Source organism: Aulonocara sp. 'chitande type north' Nkhata Bay, linkage group LG5 (genome assembly GCF_057382095.1).
Source record: "Aulonocara sp. 'chitande type north' Nkhata Bay isolate Kocher_YH1m ecotype deep benthic linkage group LG5, A_spYH_male_GT1.1, whole genome shotgun sequence".
NCBI lineage: Eukaryota > Metazoa > Chordata > Actinopteri > Cichliformes > Cichlidae > Aulonocara > Aulonocara sp. 'chitande type north' Nkhata Bay.
Window position 1 is genome coordinate 306139 of NC_141348.1, and position 12622 is coordinate 318760.

The window sequence follows — 12622 nt, forward strand, 5'->3', positions numbered from 1 at the left end:
CTAAGTGACCGGCTGGGGCCACTTACACCACATCAGGGCCTGTGGCTCTGGCTGAGGCCACTTACACCACACCAGGGCCTGTGGCTGCTGGCTGAGGCCAGTTACACCACACCAGAGCCTGTGGCTGCTGGCTGAGGCCACTTACACCACACCAGGGCCTTAGTTGCTATTGAGGCCACTTACACCACACCAGGGCCTGTGGCTGCTGGCTGAGGCCAGTTACACCACACCAGGGCCTGTGGCTGCTGGCTGAGGCCACATACACCACACCAGGGCCTTAGTTGCTATTGAGGCCATTTACACCACACCAGGGTCTGTGGCTCTTGCTCAGGCCACTTACACCACACCAGGGCCTGTGGCACTGGCTGAGGCCACTTAGACCACACCAGGGCCTGTGGCTGCAGGCTGAGGCCACCTACACCACACCAGGGCCTGTGGCTGCTGGCTGAGGCGACTTATACCACACCAGGGCCTGTTGCTGCTGGCTGAGGCCACTTACACCACACCAGGGACTGTGGCTTCTGGCTGAGGTGACTTACACCACACCAGGGCCTGTGGCTGCTGGCTGAGGCCACTTACACCACACCAGGGCCTGTGGCTCTTGCTCAGGCCACTTATACCACACCAGGGCCTGTGGCTCTTGCTCAGGCCACTCATATCACACCAGGCCCTGCTCTTCTGGCCGAGGCCATCTTCACCAAACCAGGCCCTGTGCTGCTAGCTGTGGCCATGTACAACACACCAGGCCCTGTGCTGGTTCCTGAGGCCATCTTCAACAATCCAGGGCCTGTGCTGTTGGATAAATGCTAAACTGAGCCTTTGGGTTAGGGTATTATGCAAACATGCAGGTATGGTTATAGGATTGTCTTCGTAACTTCAGGTACTTGCCACCTAATCACTTGAATCCATAAATTGAGACATTGTGCTGGGGCCAGCAGCTTACGGCCATACCACCCTGAGCACGCCCGACCTCGTCTGATCTCGGAAGCTAAGCAGGGCTGGGCTTGGTTAGTACTTGGATGGGAGACTGCCTGGGAATACTTGGTGCTGTAAGCCTTTCATGTCATTGAACCGCTTTTGATCCAGAAAAGGGGTGTATTAAAAGACCAAAAGCAGCTGCCCATTAATGAGGGCACATTAACGACATTGCTTTTGGCTCTTTTCCAATGTCTTGTGCTGCTAGCTGATGCCACCTACACCACACCAGGGCCTGAGTGACCGGCTGGGGCCACTTACACCACATCAGGGCCTGTGGCTGCTGGCTGAGGCCAGTTACACCACACCAGAGCATGTGGCTGCTGGCTGAGGCCACTTACACCACACCAGGGCCTTAGTTGCTATTGAGGCCACTTACACCACACCAGGGCCTGTGGCTGCTGGCTGAGGCCAGTTACACCACACCAGGGCCTGTGGCTGCTGGCTGAGGCCACATACACCACACCAGGGCCTTAGTTGCTATTGAGGCCATTTACACCACACCAGGGTCTGTGGCTCTTGCTCAGGCCACTTACACCACACCAGGGCCTGTGGCACTGGCTGAGGCCACTTAGACCACACCAGGGCCTGTGGCTGCAGGCTGAGGCCACCTACACCACACCAGGGCCTGTGGCTGCTGGCTGAGGCCACTTACACCACACCAGGGCCTGTTGCTGCTGGCTGAGGCCACTTACACCACACCAGGGACTGTGGCTTCTGGCTGAGGTGACTTACACCACACCAGGGCCTGTGGCTGCTGGCTGAGGCCACTTACACCACACCAGGGCCTGTGGCTCTTGCTCAGGCCACTTACACCACACCAGGGCCTGTGGCTCTTGCTCAGGCCACTCATATCACACCAGGCCCTGCTCTTCTGGCCGAGGCCATCTTCACCAAACCAGGGCCTGTGCTGCTAGCTGTGGCCATGTACAACACACCAGGCCCTGTGCTGGTTCCTGAGGCCATCTTCAACAATCCAGGGCCTGTGCTGTTGGATAAATGCTAAACTGAGCCTTTGGGTTAGGGTATTATGCAAACATGCAGGTATGGTTATAGGATTGTCTTCGTAACTTCAGGTACTTGCCACCTAATCACTTGAATCCATAAATTGAGACATTGTGCTGGGGCCAGCAGCTTACGGCCATACCACCCTGAGCACGCCCGACCTCGTCTGATCTCGGAAGCTAAGCAGGGCTGGGCTTGGTTAGTACTTGGATGGGAGACTGCCTGGGAATACTTGGTGCTGTAAGCCTTTCATTTTCATGTCATTGAACCGCTTTTGATCCAGAAAAGGGGTGTATTAAAAGACCAAAAGCAGCTGCCCATTAATGAGGGCACATTAACGACATTGCTTTTGGCTCTTTTCCAATGTCTTGTGCTGCTAGCTGATGCCACCTACACCACACCAGGGCCTGAGTGACCGGCTGGGGCCACTTACACCACATCAGGGCCTGTGGCTCTGGCTGAGGCCACTTACACCACACCACGGCCTGTGGCTGCTGGCTGAGGCCACCTACACCACACCAGGGCCTTAGTTGCTATTGAGGCCAATTACACCACACCATGGTCTGTGGCTCTTGCTCAGGCCACTTACACCACACCAGGGCCTGTGGCTGCTGGCTGAGGCCACTTACACCACACCAGGGCCTGTGGCGGCTGGCTGAGGCCACCTACACCACACCAGGGCCTGTGGCTCTGGCTGAGGCCAATTACACCACACCAGGGTCTGTGGCTCTGGCTGAGGCCACTTACACCACATCAGGGCCTTATTTGCTATTGAGGCCAGTTACACCACACCAGGGCCTGTGGCTCTGGCTGAGGCCACTTACACCACATCAGGGCCTGTGGCTCTGGCTGAGGCCAATTACACCACACCAGGGTCTGTGGCTCTTGCTGAGGCCACTTAGACCACACCAGGGCCTGTGGCTGCTGGCTGAGGCCACTTACACCATACCAGGGCCTGTGGCTGCTGGCTGAGGCCACCTACACCACACCAGGGCCTGTGGCTGCTTGCTGAGGCGACTTACACCACACCAGGGCCTGTTGCTGCTGGCTGAGGCCACTTACACCACACCAGTGCCTGTGGCTTCTGGCTGAGGCGACTTACACCACATCAGGGCCTGTGGCTCTGGCTGAGGCCACTTTCACCACACCAGGGCCTGTGGCTGCTGGCTGAGGCCACCTACACCACACCAGGGCATTAGTTGCTATTGAGGCCAATTACACCACACCAGGGTCTGTGGCTCTTGCTCAGGCCACTTACACCACACCAGGGCCTGTGGCTCTTGCTCACGCCACTTACACCACACCAGGGCCTGTGGCACTGGCTGAGGCCACTTACACCACACCAGGGCCTTAGTTGCTATTGAGGCCAATTACACCACACAAGGGCCTGTGGCTCTTGCTCAGGCCACTCACATCACACCAGGCCCTGCGCTTCTGGCCACTTACACCACACCAGGGCCTGTGGCTGCTGGCTGAGGCCACTTACACCATACCAGGGCCTGTGGCTGCTGGCTGAGGCGACTTACACCACACCAGAGCCTGTGGCTGCTGGCTGAGGCCACCTACACCACACCAGGGCCTGTGACTGCTGGCTGAGGCCACTTACACCACACCAGGGCCTTAGTTGCTATTGAGGCCACTTACACCACACCAGGGCCTGTGGCTCTGGCTGAGGCCACTTACACCACATCAGGGCCTTATTTGCTATTGAGGCCAGTTACACCACACCAGGGCCTGTGGCTCTGGCTGAGGCCACTTACACCACACCAGGGCCTGTGGCTTCTGGCTGATTCCACTTACACCACACCAGGGCCTGTGGCTCTTGCTAAGGCCACTCATATCACACCAGGCCCTGTGCTTCTGGCCGAGGCCATCTTCACCAAACCAGGCCCTGTGCTGCTTGCTGTGGCCATGTACAACACACCAGGCCCTGTTCTGGTTCCTGAGGCCAACTTCAACAATCCAGGACCTGTGCTGTTGGATAAATGCTAAACTGAGCCTTTGGGTTAGGGTATTATGCAAACATGCAGGTAGGGTTATAGGATTGTCTTCGTGACTTCAGGTACTTGCCACCTAATCACTTGAATCCATAAATTGAGACATTGTGCTGGGGCCAGCAGCTTACGGCCATACCACCCTGAGCACGCCCGACCTCGTCTGATCTCGGAAGCTAAGCAGGGCTGGGCTTGGTTAGTACTTGGATGGGGGAATACCTGGTGCTGTAAGCCTTTCTTTTTCATGTCATTGAACCGCTTTTGATCCAGAGAAGGGGTGTATTAAAAGACCAGAAGCAGCTCCCCATTAATGAGGGCACATTAACGACATTGCTTTTGGCTGTTTTCCAATGTCTTGTGCTGCTAGCTGATGCAACCTACACCACACAAGGGCCTGAGGGACCGGCTGGGGCCACTTACACCACATCAGGGCCTGTGGCTGCTGGCTGAGGCCACTTACACCACACCAGGGCCTGTGGCTGCTGGCTGAGGCCACCTACACCACACCAGGGCCTTAGTTGCTATTGAGGCCAATTACACCACACCAGGGTCTGTGGCTCTTGCTCAGGCCACTTACACCACACCAGGGCCTGTGGCACTGGCTGAGGCCACTTACACCACACCAGGGCCTTAGTTGCTATTGAGGCCAATTACACCACACAAGGGCCTGTGGCTGCTGGCTGAGGCCACCTACACCACACCAGGGCCTGTGGCTGCTGGCTGAGGCCACTTACACCACACCAGGGCCCTTTTGCTGCTGGCTGAGGCCACTTACACCACACCAGTGCCTGTGGCTTCTGGCTGAGGCGACTTACACCACACCAGGGCCTGTGGCTGCTGGCCGAGGCCACTTACACCACACCAGGGCCTGTGGCTGCTGGCTGAGGCCACCTACACCACACCAGGGCATTAGTTGCTATTGAGGCCAATTACACCACACCAGGGTCTGTGGCTCTTGCTGAGGCCAATTACACCACACCAGGGTCTGTGGCTCTTGCTGAGGCCACTTAGACCACACCAGGGCCTGTGGCTGCTGGCTGAGGCCACTTACACCATACCAGGGCCTGTGGCTGCTGGCTGAGGCCACCTACACCACACCAGGGCCTGTGGCTGCTTGCTGAGGCGACTTACACCACACCAGGGCCTGTTGCTGCTGGCTGAGGCCACTTACACCACACCAGTGCCTGTGGCTTCTGGCTGAGGCGACTTACACCACATCAGGGCCTGTGGCTCTGGCTGAGGCCACTTACACCACACCAGGGCCTGTGGCTGCTGGCTGAGGCCAGTTACACCACACCAGGGCCTGTGGCTGCTGGCTGAGGCCACATACACCACACCAGGGCCTTAGTTGCTATTGAGGCCAATTACACCACACCAGGGTCTGTGGCTCTTGCTCAGGCCACTCACATCACACCAGGCCCTGCGCTTCTGGCCACTTACACCACACCAGGGCCTGTGGCTGCTGGCTGAGGCCACTTACACCATACCAGGGCCTGTGGCTGCTGGCTGAGGCGACTTACACCACACCAGAGCCTGTGGCTGCTGGCTGAGGCCACCTACACCACACCAGGGCCTGTGACTGCTGGCTGAGGCCACTTACACCACACCAGGGCCTTAGTTGCTATTGAGGCCACTTACACCACACCAGGGCCTGTGGCTCTGGCTGAGGCCACTTACACCACATCAGGGCCTTATTTGCTATTGAGGCCAGTTACACCACACCAGGGCCTGTGGCTCTGGCTGAGGCCACTTACACCACACCAGGGCCTGTGGCTTCTGGCTGATTCCACTTACACCACACCAGGGCCTGTGGCTCTTGCTAAGGCCACTCATATCACACCAGGCCCTGTGCTTCTGGCCGAGGCCATCTTCACCAAACCAGGCCCTGTGCTGCTTGCTGTGGCCATGTACAACACACCAGGCCCTGTGCTGGTTCCTGAGGCCAACTTCAACAATCCAGGACCTGTGCTGTTGGATAAATGCTAAACTGAGCCTTTGGGTTAGGGTATTATGCAAACATGCAGGTAGGGTTATAGGATTGTCTTCGTGACTTCAGGTACTTGCCACCTAATCACTTGAATCCATAAATTGAGACATTGTGCTGGGGCCAGCAGCTTACGGCCATACCACCCTGAGCACGCCCGACCTCGTCTGATCTCGGAAGCTAAGCAGGGCTGGGCTTGGGTAGTACTTGGATGGGGGAATACCTGGTGCGGTAAGCCTTTCATTTTCCTGTCATTGAACCGCTTTTGATCCAGAGAAGGGGTGTATTAAAAGACCAAAAGCAGCTGCCCATTAACGAGGGCACATTAACGACATTGCTTTTGGCTGTTTTCCAATGTCTTGTGCTGCTAGCTGATGCCACCTACACCACACCAGGGCCTGATTGACCGGCTGGGGCCACTTACACCACATCAGGGCCTGTGGCTCTGGCTGAGGCCACTTACACCACACCAGGGCATTATTTGCTATTGAGGCCACTTACACCACACCAGGGCCTGTGGCTCTGGCTGAGGCCACTTACACCACACCAGGGCCTGTGGCTCTTGCTCAGGCCAGTTACACCACACCAGGGCCTGTGGCTGCTGGCTGAGGCCACTTACACCACACAAGGGCCTGTGGCTGCTGGCTGAGGCCACCTACACCACACCAGGGCCTGTGGCTGCTGGCTGAGGCCACTTACACCACACCAGGGCCTGTGGCTCTTGCTCAGGCCACTTACACCACACCAGGGCCTTAGTTGCTATTGAGGCCAATTACACCACACCAGGGTCTTTGGCTCTTGCTCAGGCCACTTACACCACACCAGGGCCTGTGGCTGCTGGCTGAGGCCACTTACACCACACCAGGGCCTTATTTGCTATTGAGGCCACTTACACCACACCAGGGCCTGAGTGACCGGCTGGGGCCACTTACACCACATCAGGGCCTGTGGCTCTGGCTGAGGCCACCTACACCAAACCAGGGCCTGTGGCTGCTTGCTGAGGCGACTTACACCACACCAGGGCCTGTTGCTGCTGGCTGAGGCCACTTACACCACACCAGTGCCTGTGACTTCTGGCTGAGGCCACTTACACCACACCAGGGCCTGTTGCTGCTGGCTGAGGCCACTTACAACACACCAGGGCCTTTGGCTGCTGGCTGAGGCCACTTACACCACACCAGGGCCTGTGGCTGCTGGCTCAGGCCACTCATATCAAACCAGGCCCTGTGCTTCTGGCCGAGGCCATCTTCACCAAACCAGGCCCTGTGCTGCTAGCTGAGGCGACTTACACCACATCAGGGCCTGTGGCTCTGGCTGAGGCCACTTACACCACACCAGGGCCTGTGGCTGCTGGCTGAGGCCAGTTAAACCACACCAGGGCCTGTGGCTGCTGGCTGAGGCCACTTACACCATACCAGGGCCTGTGGCTGCTGGCTGAGGCGACTTACACCACACCAGAGCCTGTGGCTGCTGGCTGAGGCCACCTACACCACACCAGGGCCTTAGTTGCTATTGAGGCCATTTACACCACACCAGGGCCTGTGGCTCTGGCTGAGGCCACTTACACCACACCAGGGCCTGTGGCTCTGGCTGAGGCCACTTACACCACACCAGGGCCTGTGGCTGCTGGCTGATTCCACTTACACCACACCAGGGCCTGTGGCTCTTGCTCAGGCCACTCATATCACACCAGGCCCTGTGCTTCTGGCCGAGGCCATCTTCACCAAACCAGGCCCTGTGCTGCTTGCTGTGGCCATGTACAACACACCAGGCCCTGTGCTGGTTCCTGAGGCCATCTTCAACAATCCAGGACCTGTGCTGTTGGATAAATGCTAAACTGAGCCTTTGGGTTAGGGTATTATGCAAACATGCAGGTAGGGTTATAGGATTGTCTTCGTAAATTCAGGTACTTGCCACCTAATCACTTGAATCCATAAATTGAGACATTGTGCTGGGGCCAGCAGCTTACGGCCATACCACCCTGAGCACGCCCGACCTCGTCTGATCTCGGAAGCTAAGCAGGGCTGGGCTTGGTTAGTATTTGGATGGGGGAATACCTGGTGCTGTAAGCCTTTCATTTTCCTGTCATTGAACCGCTTTTGATCCAGAAAAGGGGTGTATTAAAAGACCAAAAGCAGCTGCCCATTAATGAGGGCACATTAACGACATTGCTTTTGGCTCTTTTCCAATGTCTTGTGCTGCTAGCTGATGCCACGTACACCACACCAGGGCCTGAGTGACCGGCTGGGGCCACTTACACCACATCAGGGTCTGTGGCTCTGGCTGAGGCCACTTACACCACACCAGGGCCTGTGGCTGCTGGCTGAGGCCACATACAACACACCAGGGCCTTAGTTGCTATTGAGGCCATTTACACCACACCAGGGTCTGTGGCTCTTGCTCAGGCCACTTACACCACACCAGGGCCTGTGGCACTGGCTGAGGCCACTTACACCACACCAGGGCCTGTGGCTGCTGGCTGAGGCCACTTACACCACACCAGGGCCTTATTTGCTATTGAGGCCACTTACACCACACCAGGGCCTGTGGCTCTTGCTCAGGCCACTTACACCACACCAGGGCCTGTGGCTCTTGCTCAGGCCACTCATATCACACCAGGCCCTGTGCTTCTGGCCGAGGCCATCTTCACCAAACCAGGCCCTGTGCTGCTAGCTGAGGCGACTTACACCACATCAGGGCCTGTGGCTCTGGCTGAGGCCACTTACACCACACCAGGGCCTGTGGCTGCTGGCTGAGGCCAGTTAAACCACACCAGGGCCTGTGGCTGCTGGCTGAGGCCAATTACACCATACCAGGGCCTGTGGCTGCTGGCTGAGGCGACTTACACCACACCACACCAGAGCCTGTGGCTGCTGGCTGAGGCGACTTACACCACACCAGGGCCTGTGACTGCTGGCTGAGGCCACTTACACCACACCAGGGCCTTAGTTGCTATTGAGGCCACTTACACCACACCAGGGCCTGTGGCTCTGGCTGAGGCCACTTACACCACACCAGGGCCTTATTTGCCATTGAGGCCAGTTACACCACACCAGGGCCTGTGGCTCTGGCTGAGGCCACTTACACCACACCAGGGCCTGTGGCTGCTGGCTGATTCCACTTACACCACACCAGGCCCTGTGCTGCTTGCTGTGGCCATGTACAACACACCAGGCCCTGTGCTGGTTCCTGAGGCCATCTTCAACAATCCAGGACCTGTGCTGTTGGATAAATGCCAAACTGAGCCTTTGGGTTAGGGTATTATGCAAACATGCAGGTATGGTTATAGGATTGTCTTCGTAACTTCAGGTACTTGCCACCTAATCACTTGAATCCATAAATTGAGACATTGTGCTGGGGCCAGCAGCTTACGGCCATACCACCCTAAGCACGCCCGACCTCGTCTGATCTCGGAAGCTAAGCAGGGCTGGGCTTGGTTAGTACTTGGATGGGAGACTGCCTGGGAATACCTGGTGCTGTAAGGCTTTCATTTTCATGTCATTGAACCGCTTTTGATCCAGAGAAGGGGTGTATTAAAAGACCAAAAGCAGCTGCCCATTAATGAGGGCACATTAACGACATTGCTTTTGGCTCTTTTCCAATGTCTTGTGCTGCTAGCTGATGCCACCTACACCACACAAGGGCCTGAGTGACCGGCTGGGGCCACTTACACCACATCAGGGCCTGTGGCTCTGGCTGAGGCCACTTACACCACACCAGGGCCTGTGGCTGCTGGCTGAGGCCACCTACACCACACCAGGGCCTTAGTTGCTATTGAGGCCAATTACACCACACCAGGGTCTGTGGCTCTTGCTCAGGCCACTTACACCACACCAGGGCCTGTGGCTCTTGCTCAGGCCACTTACACCACACCAGGGCCTGTGGCACTGGCTTAGGCCACTTACACCACACCAGGGCCTGTGGCTGCTGGCTGAGGCCACTTATACCACACCAGGGCCTGAGTGACCGGCTGGGGCCACTTACACCACATCAGGGGCTGTGGCTCTGGCTGAGTCCAGTTACACCACACCAGGGCCTGTGGGTTCTGGCTGAGGCGACTTACACCACACCAGGGCCTGTGGCTGCTGGCTGAGGCCACTTACACCACACCAGGGCCTGTGGCTCTTGCTCAGGCCACTCACATCACACCAGGCCAAGCGCTTTTGGCCGAGGCCATCTTCACCAAACCAGGCCCTGTGCTGCTAGCTGTGGCCATGTACAACACACCAGGCCCTGTGCTGGTTCCTGAGGCCATCTTCAACAATCCAGGGCCTGTGCTGTTGGATAAATGCTAAACTGAGCCTTTGGGTTAGGGTATTATGCAAACATGAAGGTAGGGTTATAGGATTGTCTTCGTAACTTCAGGTACTTGCCACCTAATCACCTGAATCCATAAATTGAGACATTGTGCTGGGGCCAGCAGCTTACGGCCATACCACCCTGAGCACGCCTGACCTCGTCTGATCTCGGAAGCTGAGCAGGGCTGGGCTTGGTTAGTACTTGGATGGGAGACTGCCTGGGAATACCTGGTGCTGTAAGCTTTTCATTTTCATGTCATTGAACCGCTTTTGATCCAGAGAAGGGGTGTATTAAAAGACCAAAAGCAGCTGCCCATTAATGAGGGCACATTAACGACATTGCTTTTGGCTCTTTTCCAATGTCTTGTGCTGCTAGCTGATGCCACCTACACCACACCAGGGCCTGAGTGACCGGCTGGGGCCACTTACACCACATCAGGGCCTGTGGCTCTGGCTGAGGCCACTTACACCACACCAGGGCCTGTGGCTGCTGGCTTAGGCCACCTACACCACACCAGGGCCTTAGTTGCTATTGAGGCCAATTACACCACACCATGGTCTGTGGCTCTTGCTCAGGCCACTTACACCACACCAGGGCCTGTGGCTGCTGGCTGAGGCCACTTACACCACACCAGGGCCTGTGGCGGCTGGCTGAGGCCACCTACATCACACCAGGGCCTGAGTAACCGGCTGGGGCCACTTACACCACATCAAGGCCTGTGGCTCTGGCTGAGGCCAGTTACACCACAACAGGGCCTGTGGCTGCTGCCTGAGGCCACATACACCACACCAGGGCCTTAGTTGCTATTGAGGCCAATTACACCACACCAGGGTCTGTGGCTCTTGCTCAGGCCACTCACATCACACCAGGCCCTGCGCTTCTGGCCACTTACACCACACCAGGGCCTTATTTGCTATTGAGGCCACTTACACCACACCAGGGCCTGTGGCTCTTGCTCAGGCCACTTACACCACACCAGGGCCTGTGGCTCTTGCTGAGGCCACTTAGACCACACCAGGGCCTGTGGCTGCTGGCTGAGGCCACTTACACCACACCAGGGCCTGTGGCTGCTGGCTGAGGCAACCTACACCACACCAGGGCCTGTGGCTGCTTGCTGAGGCGACTTACACCACACCAGGGCCTGTTGCTGCTGGCTGAGGCCAGTTACACCACACCAGAGCCTGTGGCTGCTGGCTGAAGCCACTTACACCACACCAGGGCCTTAGTTGCTATTGAGGCCACTTACACCACACCAGGGCCTGTGGCTCTTGCTCAGGCCACTTACACCACACCAGGGCCTGTGGCTCTTGCTCAGGCCACTCATATCACACCAGGCCCTGTGCTTCTGGCTGAGGCAACTTAGACCACACCAGGGCCTGTGGCTGCTGGCTGAGGCCACTTACACCACACCAGGGCCTGTGGCTGCTGGCTGAGGCCACCTACACCACACCAGGGCCTTAGTTGCTATTGAGGCCAATTACACCACACCAGGGTCTGTGGCTCTTGCTCAGGCCACTTACACCACACCAGGGCCTGTGGCTCTTGCTCAGGCCACTTACACCACACCAGGGCCTGTGGCACTGGCTGAGGCCACTTACACCACACCAGGGCCTGTGGCTGCTGGCTGAGGCCACTTACACCACACCAGGGCCTGTGGCTGCTGGCTGAGGCCACTTACACCACACCAGGGCCTGTGGCTGCTGGCTGAGGCCACTTACACCACACCAGGGCCCTTTTGCTGCTGGCTGAGGCCACTTACACCACACCAGGGCCTGTGGCTGCTGGCTGAGGCCACTCATATCACACCAGGCCCTGTGCTTCTGGCCGAGGCCATCTTCACCAAACCAGGCCCTGTGCTGCTTGCTGTGGCCATGTACAACACACCAGGCCCTGTGCTGCTTGCTGTGGCCATGTACAACACACCAGGCCCTGTGCTGGTTCCTGAGGCCATCTTCAACAATCCAGGGCCTGTGCTGTTGGATAAATGCCAAACTGAGCCTTTGGGTTAGGGTATTATGCAAACATGCAGGTATGGTTATAGGATTGTCTTCGTAACTTCAGGTACTTGCCACCTAATCACTTGAATCCATAAATTGAGACATTGTGCTGGTCCCAGCAGCTTACGGCCATACCACCCTGAGCACGCCCGACCTCGTCTGATCTCGGAAGCTAAGCAGGGCTGGGCTTGGTTAGTACTTGGATGGGAGACTGCCTGGGAATACCTGGTGCTGTAAGCCTTTCATTTTCATGTCATTGAACCGCTTTTGATCCAGAGAAGGGGTGTATTAAAAGACCAAAAGCAGCTGCCCATTAATGAGGGCACATTAACGACACTCCTTTTGGCTCTTTTCCAATGTCTTGTGCT

The 12622-nt window shown here is 57.2% G+C and overlaps 3 non-coding genes and 5 pseudogenes across 3 annotated transcripts; all 8 read left to right on the plus strand.

Moving 5' to 3' along the window:
• The first annotated feature begins 937 nt into the window (after nt 1–937).
• On the plus strand, nt 938–1056 carry LOC147328920 (5S ribosomal RNA). Its single transcript, XR_015129645.1, has one exon. It is a non-coding gene; the product is annotated as a 5S ribosomal RNA (ribosomal RNA).
• A 1052-nt stretch (nt 1057–2108) lies between these two features.
• On the plus strand, nt 2109–2227 carry LOC147328921 (5S ribosomal RNA). Its single transcript, XR_015129646.1, has one exon. It is a non-coding gene; the product is annotated as a 5S ribosomal RNA (ribosomal RNA).
• Nucleotides 2228–4099: 1872 nt separating this feature from the next.
• LOC147328922 (5S ribosomal RNA) lies at nt 4100–4208 on the plus strand (annotated as a pseudogene).
• A 1879-nt stretch (nt 4209–6087) lies between these two features.
• LOC147328923 (5S ribosomal RNA) lies at nt 6088–6196 on the plus strand (annotated as a pseudogene).
• Nucleotides 6197–7921: 1725 nt separating this feature from the next.
• LOC147328924 (5S ribosomal RNA) lies at nt 7922–8030 on the plus strand (annotated as a pseudogene).
• A 1294-nt stretch (nt 8031–9324) lies between these two features.
• On the plus strand, nt 9325–9443 carry LOC147328925 (5S ribosomal RNA; annotated as a pseudogene).
• Nucleotides 9444–10380: 937 nt separating this feature from the next.
• On the plus strand, nt 10381–10499 carry LOC147328926 (5S ribosomal RNA; annotated as a pseudogene).
• Nucleotides 10500–12375: 1876 nt separating this feature from the next.
• Nucleotides 12376–12494, plus strand: LOC147328927 (5S ribosomal RNA). The gene has a single exon (XR_015129306.1). It is a non-coding gene; the product is annotated as a 5S ribosomal RNA (ribosomal RNA).
• Nucleotides 12495–12622: the final 128 nt, after the last annotated feature.